At 42.0% G+C, this 14,507-nt stretch overlaps 1 protein-coding gene across 1 annotated transcript in view; it reads right to left on the bottom strand.

The window, feature by feature from the left end:
• Positions 1–14,507, bottom strand: part of CCDC33 (coiled-coil domain containing 33) — a 1,331,950-nt gene that overhangs the window by 116,200 nt on the left and 1,201,243 nt on the right. The window lies entirely within an intron of this gene.

The raw sequence follows: 14,507 nt of genomic DNA, 5'->3' as shown, positions 1-14,507 counted from the left end.
GCGAGAGCATGATTAGATTGCGCCAGGCAGCCCGTACAGCTGATGAGAGGAATCTGGAAGCAGCGCGGGCAGGGGCAGACCTAGTGAGAGTGTTAAATGACAACCTATCCACAGCGGATGACTAAAGCAAGTGAGTTATAAGAGTTGTTCCATGTACAATCCCAGACGATCCCAGACCTGAGGCGGAAGCCGGGCTCTGGCGGTACGCACGTATTTTAAAAATTGTAATACTCTGTTTTTATTTGTGTTGATTAATAACCTGCTAAACATCTGAGTGAAACTTGCATCCTACCTTCTTGCCACGCAGCCGATTGAGCGCTGTCGCGGTAATTGTTTGCTTCATTTCCAGCGGCCGCCATCGCAGGCGTGCTCGCCAGCCACGCCCCCTTGAGGCCACGCCCCCTTGAGGCCACGCCCCCTGCCTTATAAAGCGCCGCTCTGAAACTGACCCACAGAATCAGATCCCAGACCTGAGGCGGAAGCCGGGCTCTGGCGGTACGCACGTATTTTAAAAATTGTAATACTCTGTTTTTATTTGTGTTGATTAATAACCTGCTAAACATCTGAGTGAAACTTGCATCCTACCTTCTTGCCACGCAGCCGATTGAGCGCTGTCGCGGTAATTGTTTGCTTCATCTCCAGCGGCCGCCATCGCAGGCGTGCTCGCCAGCCACGCCCCCTTGAGGCCACGCCCCCTTGAGGCCACGCCCCCTGCCTTATAAAGCGCCGCTCTGAAACTGACCCACAGAATCAGATCCCAGACCTGAGGCGGAAGCCGGGCTCTGGCGGTACGCACGTATTTTAAAAATTGTAATACTCTGTTTTTATTTGTGTTGATTAATAACCTGCTAAACATCTGAGTGAAACTTGCATCCTACCTTCTTGCCACGCAGCCGATTGAGCGCTGTCGCGGTAATTGTTTGCTTCATTTCCAGCGGCCGCCATCGCAGGCGTGCTCGCCAGCCACGCCCCCTTGAGGCCACGCCCCCTTGAGGCCACGCCCCCTGCCTTATAAAGCGCCGCTCTGAAACTGACCCACAGAATCAGATCCCAGACCTGAGGCGGAAGCCGGGCTCTGGCGGTACGCACGTATTTTAAAAATTGTAATACTCTGTTTTTATTTGTGTTGATTAATAACCTGCTAAACATCTGAGTGAAACTTGCATCCTACCTTCTTGCCACGCAGCCGATTGAGCGCTGTCGCGGTAATTGTTTGCTTCATTTCCAGCGGCCGCCATCGCAGGCGTGCTCGCCAGCCACGCCCCCTTGAGGCCACGCCCCCTTGAGGCCACGCCCCCTGCCTTATAAAGCGCCGCTCTGAAACTGACCCACAGAATCAGATCCCAGACCTGAGGCGGAAGCCGGGCTCTGGCGGTACGCACGTATTTTAAAAATTGTAATACTCTGTTTTTATTTGTGTTGATTAATAACCTGCTAAACATCTGAGTGAAACTTGCATCCTACCTTCTTGCCACGCAGCCGATTGAGCGCTGTCGCGGTAATTGTTTGCTTCATTTCCAGCGGCCGCCATCGCAGGCGTGCTCGTCAGCCACGCCCCCTTGAGGCCACGCCCCCTTGAGGCCACGCCCCTTCTTTCTGCTTTACTATGTGCCAGGGCAGGAAGCGCAGTGGACGAGCGCAGCGGAAGCGCCGTTTGCGCGCCGAAGGCGCGCCTAAGGCAAGCCCGTCTGCGCCCGTCCGCGCCTGGACGGGCCCAGGGACCAGGCAGAATGGTGAAATCATCAGATACTCCTCTTCAGAGTTACACTCTCTGCAAGATCCCTCTCCTCAACCACTCGACCCGTCCACGCACGCTTGCCTAAAGGCAAGTAGCATCCTCGCTCCTCATTACTCACAAGACCCGACTCACACTCTCCCCCCAAATTTAAAAAATCTTATTCCCCCTATACCCAATTTCAGGACTCTTCGCTGCCTTTACCTCAATACCAGATCCCTGGTCAAACACCAACTTGACATATTCCTGCTTCTGAAAACGGAGAGCCCCGACATACTCTTTGTCACTGAGACATGGCTCACCACAGACTCCCTGCCAGATATACTCTCGGCCCTACCATCAGATTATTACATCCTGTCTGCAAATAGAAAACCAGGTAAAACTGGGGGAGGCGTGGCCGCCATTATTCATAAAGACCACACTTTTTCCCCCTTACCCCCTCTAGACCTACCAGACTCGGATAACCTAGTTATCAAATCTGACACCGAGACAGGCACTATGGTGCTAGTATTGGTATACCGTCCTCCCACATCCATGCCTTCCTTCCCTGCCTCCTTGTCTGAACAAATTGCAGGCCTAGTCGTCGACCACGACAAAGTTATGGTCCTAGGAGACTTCAACTATTGGTATAACAACGCTGATGCTGGACCTCACGCCACAGAACTGTTTGAACTCCTCTCCAACTTAAACTTTCACCAACATGTCGCGACCCCCACCCATCAAAAGGGACATACCCTAGACCATATCTGGTCTCATAACATCTCCACCTCCTGTCCCACGGCCTCACCATGCATCTGGTCCGACCACCACTTACTACAATTCTCTATCACCACACAGGGTTATCAAAAAAACCATGCTCCCCCTGGAGGCTCAGTCAGGAAATGGAGAGCTTTAAACCTCCAAGATTTTCTCTCCTCCCTGTCCAACTCCGTCCCCACCCAGCTACCAGACATCAATCTGATGGACAAAACGCATTCCGAGTGGCTCCTCTCCGCATGTAATGAACATGCCCCCCTGACCAAGTTCTCTCGCGCCCGCCGCATGGACGCCCACAAATGGTTCTCTGCTGAATTAAAAGAACAGAAACTAGAACTTCGCCAACTCGAACGGAAGTGGAGACATAGCTACCTAGCCTCTGACAGAGCACTGTATAAGACTGCTCGCAAAAAATACAAGGACTCAATCTTAGTGGCGAAATCTACCTTCTTTTCAGAAAAAATTTCCAACGCCAAAAACAAATCACGGGAAATTTTCAGAGTCGTCAACGACCTCTGTAATGACAACAGAACTGCCCCCTCCCAACCCGCATCTCAAACGCTGTGTAACCAACTTAACAACTTCTTCAAGGAGAAGATTGACAACATAAAAAACAGCATCCAAACCAACCATCCTGCAGACGAGTCAGACATCTGCAGAAATCCCAACACCCTACAAGACTTCCCCCCCATTGACCCACCCAAACTATTGGAACTTATGAACCGAGTAAAATCGGGCTCACCCAACGACTCCTGCCCTCCGCACATCCTGAAAGAGGTCTACACCAAATTCCCTCAGAGTATACTCCCCATCCTGAACACCTCCCTATCACAAGGTACGGTACCCGACTCCTTTAAAAACGCCACCTTGGTCCCTCTTATAAAAAAACCAGGTTCCGACCCCTCCAACCTCGCTAACTATCGCCCCATCTCCCTCCTCCCCTACTGCGCAAAACTACTGGAAGTCTATGTAACCAGCCATTTATCCAACTTCATTGAGATATCTGACTATTTCGAACCCAACCAAGCTGGATTCCGCCAGGCACATTCCACCGAGGCGGTGATCCTCGCTGTGCAGAACACCCTAAGGACCAAAGCCGATAACGGAATCCACCAGGCCCTTGTACTACTCGACCTATCGGCCGCGTTCGACACGGTGGACCACACCATTCTATTGCACCGTGTCGAACAAGCCGGCCTCAATGGCACGGCCCTCTCTTGGGTTAAATCCTTTCTGACGGACAGATATCAGGCAGTAAAGCTGGAGAACTTCACAGCCCCTACCCTACCTACCACTTGCGGTGTCCCACAGGGCTCCTCACTGTCCCCCCTACTTTTTAATCTTTATCTTAAACCCCTCCTGCACTCCTTGAAAAATAAAAAAGTAATCATTTTCAACTACGCTGACGATTTGCAGCTGATATTCCCCCTCAACTCCCCGGATTCCGTCAAGGAATTCCAAAAGACCATGCTGCATATCCAGAGCTGGATGGATCGGAACCATCTCAAGCTAAACCCAGGAAAGACTGAGTTAGTACTTCCCTGTGATAGTACACTCAGCTGGGGCCCCCACTTTTGGCCACCTTCTATGGGCACTCCCCCTTCACCATCCCAGACAGCGAAAAGCCTCGGGGTCACTCTTAGCGCCGATCTCTCTCTGAAAACCCAGATCGGAACAGTGATCTCCTCCTGCTTCTTTCAATTGAGAAAAATAAAAAAAATTGCTCATCTGTTGTCCCATTCTGCCCTCATCCAGGCAGTACTCGCACTAGTCCTCTCGCGATTAGACTTTTCTAACTCGACCTACCTCGGCCTCCCCCTCACCATATCTAAACGCCTGCAGATTGTGCAAAATCAAGCGGCCAGACTAATCTTCAGGAGCAACCGCAGGCAGTCAGCCAAACCTCTGTTAGCCTCCCTCCATTGGCTCCCCATCACTCATCGGATCATCTTTAAGACAGGCTGCATAATTTTCAAGGCTCTTCACGGAAAAAGCCCTAGATTTATCAACCAACTTATTATCAAACATATCCCGACCCGTGAGCTTCGATCCGCCCACCTATCCCTTCTCAAGGCGCCGACCTTTAAAAAGAAAAGACTCGGCGGATCCAGCTTCGCACACCTCGCCCCAAAGACTTGGAACTCTCTGCCCTTGTCCATCAGGAGTTGCTCCAAGCTGATTGAGTTCAGACGTGCATTAAAGACCTGGCTATTTCAACAAGCGTACTGCTAGAATTCTTCATCCTCCGAATCCTCTTCTCTGTTTCTCTAGCGCCATGAAACCCCTGGGTGCCCGTGCGCTTAACAAATTCCGCATAGAAATAGAAATAGAAATACAATATAGGCAGATAATTGCGATCCTACAGGCTTCCTCCCTTTTGTAAGAACTAAGTGCGTGAGAGACGGCCCACACTAACTGCAGTTTAAGGGGGTGGGGTTAATAGGGTTAATGAGGACATTTATTGTTATTGCAGAAGAGAGGGGCATTTTAGAATTCAGGGGTGGTTGTTGAGATGATGGACTCAGTCTGGCGATGCCTTTTGAGGAGCAGCTAGGAACCTGGCGCGAAACTGAGGTTAGCAAAAGAGGAATGGGGGTCTGACATTGGAAATGGTACTGATGGAGCAGATATCATCTGCAGTCATGCATTGTTTATTTTTTTGTGCTTCAGACAGGCTGCATTTAAATTGCCACGCACATTTTGGTGCAGGTTAAAAACATGGCACATGAAAAACATGAAAGTGAGGCCTATTCACTTCAGTCTGAAAATGCTTTTGCTGAATTAATATGTGTTTTTTTGCAATGTAGAGAAAAGTGGCCTTTTTACCTTTGAAGATAAATTAAATGTGTTTCTCTCTTCCCAGCACATCCATGTAATCTAGATGTATTATTCCTGTCTTAATATACTTTGACTTGTTGCATATTTTGATAAACATTTTCAGTTAATAACACCTCTTTTTATAATGTGTGTGAATTAATAATGCACTTGGGAAACATAATGGACTGATTTACATGAAATTAATATTATCTTTGTGTTTGTTTTATTTTTGGGGCCTACACAAAACATGGCTGCCTGTGAATCCATCAAGGCTATGACTTGCAATTTAATGAGAAGGGAGCATGCGCAGGCTGTGGCAGCTTTCCTCATGACAAGAAGTCAAGGACAGCGTGAACTGCACATTCTTGTCATTCTGCCAATGTACCAGTTAGTTAAAAGTGTCCATCTACTGCGCTGAGAAGGAAGGAAGGATGAATTAGATTGAAACATTTTTCCTAGTAAATGTTGCAAATGTTTATAAATGTAGTTATTCATGTATGCTTCTTTTGTTAAGACTAGTGAAGTCAGGTTTTTAGAATGAGTCAGGGAAGTGTGACCTCATGCATCATGACTGACCAATCACGTAAAGGTTTTACTGAAAAATGTTACATCTTTGTGTACTCTGCCAATAATTATGGTATAAATACTGTCCTCTCTGGATGGGGGCTGGCACTTCTTCTTTTTCTCAGCTCAGCTGGCTTCTATGGGTTAGGTACGAGGAACGTCCCGGGAGATTGCTGAAGGGCGGGCTTGCGTCCGAGGAGTGTCAGGGGGAGGTTTCTTGCTTCCACGTCATATCTTGGCACTTCATGCCACATTCCTTTGAGGCCTGTGAAGGGCGGGCTGCTTTCCTCTTTAGACACAGACAGACAGAGAGTGCAGTGGATCAGGATAGGATTAGATGCTAAACTTTAAGTTTATGTTTTGACTAATTAATTAGGTCTGAAAAGATTTATTTGATTTATGCATTTATTTCTCTTAATAGCATATTTTTGCAAACTATTTAAGTACTGATTAGCTTTGCAAGACTATTTTTCTTAGAAACTCTTTAAGACTTTTGCGCCACATTTTTCATAACTACATGTAATGCTTATATGCAGACTGTAATGTGTTCTGTATTATTGATATTTTTCCTGTTTTCCAAATTCTGTAACCTGATTGATATTTTACTAATGAATAAAGGGTCAGAGAAAAATTAACTTTTTGACTAGAAAATAAAACCCTTTAAAATACTCAACAACTCTCTTTATTGGCTTACAATAATAATTGTATTTTGACTGTTCATGATTATTTAAAGTCTCCTGAAGGTAATACATGGTGTGAGGGGCCCAACACCTTTTGAGCGGTAAATTAGAGGTAGCATGAGGGTTTTGCATTGAGAAACTACCAGAAGAAATTACCGCGCTCCATCAGTTTTTGGTAGCCAGAGGATGGTCATTATTGATTAGTTTGGTGATTAATGATTATTGATTTCACCATCAACTATTCAACTAATGGATCATTGACCTTAAGAGGCGAATAAAATAGGTGCCCAAGTCAGATAAATGTCCAAGTCCTGATTCCTGACTCCAATGCTCAGAACCTGAAGACTGGCAAAGCAGTACTGGCAGGTGATGCAAGAAGTGGTGTGAGTATCAATAGGGTTGTGAAATTTTGTAAATATGCTAGCATGTATTTTTGAAGTGTTGAAAATATTAAGTTTTTATTGTTGGTTACATTTGGCTCATTTTGAATTGATGGTGTTATTGATTATATTGGTAATTTCATAGGACATACTTTTTTGGTTATTGATTACATGTTTTAACTCTTCATGTTAAGTTAGTATCTTGTTCTATGTTGTTTGGAACACGCAGGTATGCACACCTGTGGAATCCCGGGAAGGAATAGCGGGTGGTAAATGGAAGCCACACTGCACTGAGGTTACTCGTCTGTTGGAATAACACTGAGAAGCTAGGTAGGGCTGGCAGTGTTACATTAGGGACTATTTTCTGTGTGAGTGATTGATAGCAAAGGGTTCGCTGGTGAAACTTTGGACTAAGATATATCCTGAAGGATAAGTCCAAAGGAGTAGCAGGTTCTTCTGAGCTTGATTGACAGCAAAAGGGTTCGCTGGTGAAACTTTGGACTAAGATATATCCTGAAGGATAAGTCCAAAGGAGTAGCAGGTTCTTCTGAGCTTGAGTGAAAGGTAAGCGGAAGGGATTTACCTGTAGTGTTTGAAGAGTAAACGGAAAGTCTTACTTTGTGAAGGGTAAGCGGAATGTGTTACTCGCAGTGAATATAAATCTATCCTTTATTTAGCACAACAGACAGAGTAGCGAATGTATTTATGTTGTTACTAACAGAGTTATTGATTAAGAGAAATATTGCAGTAAGATTTTGTGGAGAATCAGTGGTAGGAGTAAAACTGACTAAAATTGAGACTGACAGCTTTGGAAAAAAAGAAATTGCATTGAACTATTGCAAAAATGAAAATGTTTGAAGGTTTAAAGAAGCTGTTAGGAGGTAAAGTGAAAAATGTGTTTTTTATTGGTGATGCTCCTGAAGGAACACCTGTGCATTTTATGTCTACCAGTTTGGGACAAAACACATGTATGTGGGTTCAACAATGGTGCAAGATTACTGAAAAAGAGGGTGCTTTGAGGTTTCCAAAAGATGGTACTTTTGAATTGCAAATTATTGACAAATTAAGGGAAGTGTTATGTGAAATAAAGACACCATCTAAAGCTGCACAATTTGAGGCCTTAAGCCTGTGGGAAAAGACAGCAAGAGAGAAAGCAAGTGAGGATAAAAAGGTAAAGCACCATATACAGGAGAAGGGAATTAATGCTGACAAAGAGCTTCAAATAAATAATGATTCAGGGGATGAAATAATGGATGAATTGTTAACTGAGTGTCCACCACTTTATGTGGTTCCCATGAAAAAGACTGAAAATAATGAACCAGTAAATACTACAGGGGTTACTGCTTCTGTTGAACAGAGAGAAATACAGATTGAGAGAACTGTGCAGACATTTTATATTGAACCATTACCAGTTGATTCAGTACTGACAGTGATACCTCCAGGTGTTACTGCTTCAAATGTGCCTGATTCAGTCCAAGAATTGCAAACTGCAGATGCACAGATAATGCCTAGAAAAATTATGACTGTCCCAATTAATATGGTCCCTACTGAAAAGGTTCAAAGAGCTGCAGAATCAGAGATTATGGCAGGGTTTATTTCAGAAACTCAGAATACACAGATTATTGAACAGAAATTACCCCAAGCACTAAAAGGTGAGGAAAAAATTGTATTTACAACATCTGCAGCCCAGGATAAAATGAATGTAATTGAAAATGGGACTTTTCAAACCTGCTTTGAGGAAGCACCAGTGATTAAAAAGATAGAGAGCATGGGAGAACATATTAACACAGGCCCTGAAAAAGAGAAACAGCTTAGTGTTTTAAATTCAACCTGTGAACATGAAGAAATTAACTGTCCCTGCTGTTTAAATAATGAAAATGTGAACCAGTGTCAGGAAAAAGTATTAATTTCCCTGAGTAAGGAAACAGCTGCATGTGCATTAACTACACATAATGGACTGACAGATTTGGCTCAAAAATATGAAAATGATGTTTCAGGAAGTTTTCCATTTCAGAAAGGTTTCAGGGTACACATGGATGATGAAGCAAATGAGAAATGTATTCTTCAGGAACGCAATTGCACATTGCAGAAATAAAATATTTTTTTAAATGCAATGGGCTTGAGCAATTAGGAGACAATTGGGCAAGAAAACATGGGAAGAAAAAGAAACCACCAGACCTAGCAAGGAAAATGGATAAGGAAAAGAAGCCACCAGACCTAGTTGAGAAAAATAATAAGCAGAATGAGGGAGAAGCTTTTGCTTACTCATTGAGAGAAAAGGTGGGAGAAATGTATGTTCCTATGCCACAGAATGAAAGTGAACTTGCAGCATTTCTGAACACAATCCCACAATTGAGAGACACATTTATGCAGTGGTACCCACAAGTTGATGGATTTGATGAAATATTGAAAGAGTTGTGCATTAATTTGGAAATGTTCTTTTATATTGCCATGCTGACTAAATTGTGGTTTGAATCTAAAGTTGTGGAAAGGCCAAGTGAGGAGACAGTGAAAAGGGTTTGCATGAATGCACCATCATTTTCTGTTGTTATGGAGAAAAATATAGCAGTGATTACTTTCCTGAAGGGCAGAGTGCCAGCAGAGGATGTTGATTGGGTACAGATTAAAAGAGCACAGGATGGAAGTAAAGGTGTTTTGGTTTGTGCAAATTCAGGTATGGTTGTTGTACTGCTGGAAAATGTGTCCTTTTGCCATCTTTATAACAGATTTGAGCATTGGAAGAAGGAAAATAACTTTAAACATGATGCACAAAAACATGGAGAATTGCAGATGCAAAATATGCCAGTTAAGCAAATGCAAATGTCAGTTCAGAAACAGGTACCTATGGCAGGAATTTTTCAAGCACAGATGGTCCCACAAAATATGGAAAATGCTAACATTAATTTAAATAGATTGTCCAGAGCAAATGGGAATTATTTCCAGAGACAAAATGAAAACCCAGTCCAACAGGTTGCTCTGTTTGCAAATGAGAGTTTTAACACTCACAATTCTGAATTTACCAATTCCATTGTGAAGGCAGTAGAAAGTCCAGATTTAGTTGCAGGAGTTTTAAAGAAAGAAATTACAAACCCAGTTTTAGAAAAATGTGCACCAAAAATAGGCCCATTTGAGGAAAACTGCAAAATTGTTGTCTGTGACTCAGGCATAGCAGGAAAACAATTATTTTGCAAATTAAGCAGCACATATTACTGTACACCAGATAATGCTATTTTTCAGATTCCTGATGAGGATGTTCATTTTAAAATGGCCCAACAAGAGACAGCTGTAGCATTATTTTCAGAAAAGACAGTTGAAAAATTACCTTCTGCTTTGGAAAAAATAATAAACACAGAAATAAGAGAGTTCACAGAGAAGGGTGCCAGGTTAATAAAAAGTGCAGAACATTTCTTATTAAAATTTGAACCAGATGACATGTATTCAGGAACACAATCAGTTGCAGGAATTTTACCAATAAAAGGATTTTTGATGGAATTGATTAGAAGTTTGTGTAACTTTCTGATCATAGGTTCACAGAAAATAAATGAAAAGAACAGAATGGTGCAGGAGATTAAAAGCATATTTTTTCCATGTTGTCCTGTGGTACCGAATCCAGCCAATATATTTTTTCACATTCCATGTGGTGAAGAATGGCTTATTTTTATTGATTTTTGCCAGGTTCATGTCACAGTGCCATTGGATGAGAATAGTCAGGAGTACTGTCAAAAAGAAGATGAGTACCTGGGACACAAAATTGGAAAGGGAGGTAGAAAGGTGTCACCAGAGAAGGTGGAAATAATTCACAAGATAAATCCACCTCAAATTCAGAAAGAAGTCAGGACATTTTTGGGAATGGTTAGCTGCTGTAGAGAGTGGTTACTAAACCTTTCCCTAGTGGCTAAGCCTTTACTGAGGCTGACACACTCAGGTGTGTCTGATCCGCTTCCATTGGACAACAACTGCACAAAAGCATTCCTAGAGTTGAAAGAGAAAAAATGGCGCGCCCCAGCACTAGGAATGAAAGTTTATTTGAAAGAAAATACACTAATTTGCAGTGAGAGGGAGGGCTGCGCTCTCTCATTGCTTATTCAAAAAGATGAATGTTTTCAAGGGTCTGTGATGTATTGCCCAATGACCCTTGACCCTAACTTCACAGAAATGTCAGCAAATGAATTGGATTATGATGAAAATGAATATGAGTGTCTAAATATCATGAAAATATGCATAAAGCCAAATTCAGACTTGAAAGATGAACATCTGAGTCAGCCCAACAGTGTCCTTTTTGTAGATGGCCCAAGTTTGAAACGTGACACATTAAAAGCAGCACATGCTGTGCTCCTTATACATGATGTTGTCAAAGCTTCATGGCTTTTAGTAATTACCCCAGCCCAAAATTCGAAATTGATTGCCCTTACCATAACATGCAGTATATCTGCTCAATTGGGAGTCACTGTAGTCATGGGAGAGAGAAATGCTAATTCAGTTGCACAAATTTGTGTTCTGTTAGCATGTACATTCTATGGAATCTTCACAGTTAAATTTAAAGAGGCTCAAGAAAATGTTTTTGAAGCAGCACAACAGGGTTGTATCAGAACTGTTTTTGAGAAAAATGACAACTGCAAAGTGGCAAATGTGTTATTGCAAAGACTGATGCCCAGGTATAGATTGCCAGTTTCTCTGAAATCAGATCATAATGTGGTGTCAAAGATAATGAGTGCAGAACAACAGATTGGACAAGAAATGGATTGTAGCCATCTGCCTGAAGTGTCACGCATAATAAAGCAACACAATGGCAGCACTGAGTTACCTTTTGCAAAAGACTGTGCTTCAGCAACACTAAAGTGGCTTGAAAATGCATATGCAAATGCACTTGTGGAAAACACTGAGGAGAACACTAGCCATTGCTGTGTAGGTCTGGTTGATGTACAGTGTGCAGTTTCTCACCAGATTGCAGCTGCTACACAAGATCTGCATAATGGATGGTGCAACGGTTTTGATCTGAGAGATGCTGTGGTGAAACATCTGAATCTGATCAAAGTGAAAATAAGAGTGAAAGGCCTTGGTTGAAAAAGTGCAAAGGATTGATGGTGCTCTGTCAGAGTTTCTCAGCACCTAAGTAGTCTAATTTGCATGGGAAAAGTACAGAATGCCACACTTTATGAGCCATTCTGATGGCAAGCTGATGACACAGAGCAAAGAAATGCTGAAACTGTCCTGTTAAATTCTTTTTTTTAAATTATTTTAGTTACTTATTTTAAAGAAGACTAACTGTTCCAAGAAGCTACTTACAGAACTCGGCACTAAAACAATTGAACTTGGCTATATATGATCCGATTACAGACCAAACGTGTGTTTGCCTTAGAAATAGAAGTAACATTCTTATATGCTCAGCTTTTGCAATTTAAAAAAAAATAAAAAATATACTGTCACTTGTGAAATTAAATATGCGTGATGAATTATAAATCATTTTATTATGATTTGAATTATCAGAAGGGTGGATTTGATGGAGCAGATTTCATCTGCAGTCATGCATTGTTTATTTTTTTGTGCTTCAGACAGGCTGCATTTAAATTGCCACGCACATTTTGGTGCAGGTTAAAAACATGGCACATGAAAAACATGAAAGTGAGGCCTATTCACTTCAGTCTGAAAATGCTTTTGCTGAATTAATATGTGTTTTTTTGCAATGTAGAGAAAAGTGGCCTTTTTACCTTTGAAGATAAATTAAATGTGTTTCTCTCTTCCCAGCACATCCATGTAATCTAGATGTATTATTCCTGTCTTAATATACTTTGACTTGTTGCATATTTTGATAAACATTTTCAGTTAATAACACCTCTTTTTATAATGTGTGTGAATTAATAATGCACTTGGGAAACATAATGGACTGATTTACATGAAATTAATATTATCTTTGTGTTTGTTTTATTTTTGGGGCCTACACAAAACATGGCTGCCTGTGAATCCATCAAGGCTATGACTTGCAATTTAATGAGAAGGGAGCATGCGCAGACTGTGGCAGCTTTCCTCATGACAAGAAGTCAAGGACAGCGTGAACTGCACATTCTTGTCATTCTGCCAATGTACCAGTTAGTTAAAAGTGTCCATCTACTGCGCTGAGAAGGAAGGAAGGATGAATTAGATTGAAACATTTTTCCTAGTAAATGTTGCAAATGTTTATAAATGTAGTTATTCATGTATGCTTCTTTTGTTAAGACTAGTGAAGTCAGGTTTTTAGAATGAGTCAGGGAAGTGTGACCTCATGCATCATGACTGACCAATCACGTAAAGGTTTTACTGAAAAATGTTACATCTTTGTGTACTCTGCCAATAATTATGGTATAAATACTGTCCTCTCTGGATGGGGGCTGGCACTTCTTCTTTTTCTCAGCTCAGCTGGCTTCTATGGGTTAGGTACGAGAAACGTCCCGGAGATTGCTGAAGGGCGGGCTTGCGTCCGAGGAGTGTCAGGGGGAGGTTTATTGCTTCCACGTCATATCTTGGCACTTCATGCCACATTCCTTTGAGGCCTGTGAAGGGCGGGCTGCTTTCCTCTTTAGACACAGACAGACAGAGAGTGCAGTGGATCAGGATAGGATTAGATGCTAAACTTTAAGTTTATGTTTTGACTAATTAATTAGGTCTGAAAAGATTTATTTGATTTATGCATTTATTTCTCTTAATAGCATATTTTTGCAAACTATTTAAGTACTGATTAGCTTTGCAAGACTATTTTTCTTAGAAACTCTTTAAGACTTTTGCGCCACATTTTTCATAACTACATGTAATGCTTATATGCAGACTGTAATGTGTTCTGTATTATTGATATTTTTCCTGTTTTCCAAATTCTGTAACCTGATTGATATTTTACTAATGAATAAAGGGTCAGAGAAAAATTAACTTTTTGACTAGAAAAAAAAACCCTTTAAAATACTCAACAACTCTCTTTATTGGCTTACAATAATAATTGTATTTTGACTGTTCATGATTATTTAAAGTCTCCTGAAGGTAATACATGGTGTGAAGGGCCCAACACCTTTTGAGCGGTAAATTAGAGGTAGCATGAGGGTTTTGCATTGAGAAACTACCAGAGGAAATTACCGCGCTCCTTCAGTACTACACTGACAGAACCTGAAAATACAGACCACTGGGATCATAAGTTTAGTTGCTGGGTAGGGTTGAAGACAAGGAATTAAAGTAAAGCAGATACTGGATGATCCACATGGCAAAGATTAAGGTACCCCGCTAAGGACATCAATTATGCTATTGCATTACTAACGCCGCCTGACCACCGGGATGTGGGCAGAATGGCTGTGATCAGTATTCGTTATTATGAAAGTAAAGTGTTTACCTAATGTTATTAGGGGGCTACCCAACACGGATGGATGTACAATGTCTAAATCTGCAATAAAAATAAAAGTTTGAAAAAAAAAAATCTCTACACTACTCTAGATATACAATCAAAAAACAAATAATACTGTATGTCCCAAATATGTATCTCTTTCTCTCATACACACACAGAAATTATGACAACAAAACTGTTGTTGATGTCTGGTTTCATGACATCTCACACCACAA

Source organism: Lissotriton helveticus, chromosome 3_2 (assembly GCF_964261635.1).
Source record: "Lissotriton helveticus chromosome 3_2, aLisHel1.1, whole genome shotgun sequence".
In the NCBI taxonomy this organism is placed as follows: Eukaryota; Metazoa; Chordata; class Amphibia; order Caudata; family Salamandridae; genus Lissotriton; species Lissotriton helveticus.
The sequence above is the reverse complement of the archived record's forward strand: the minus strand, read 5'-3'. Positions and strand labels throughout refer to the sequence as shown.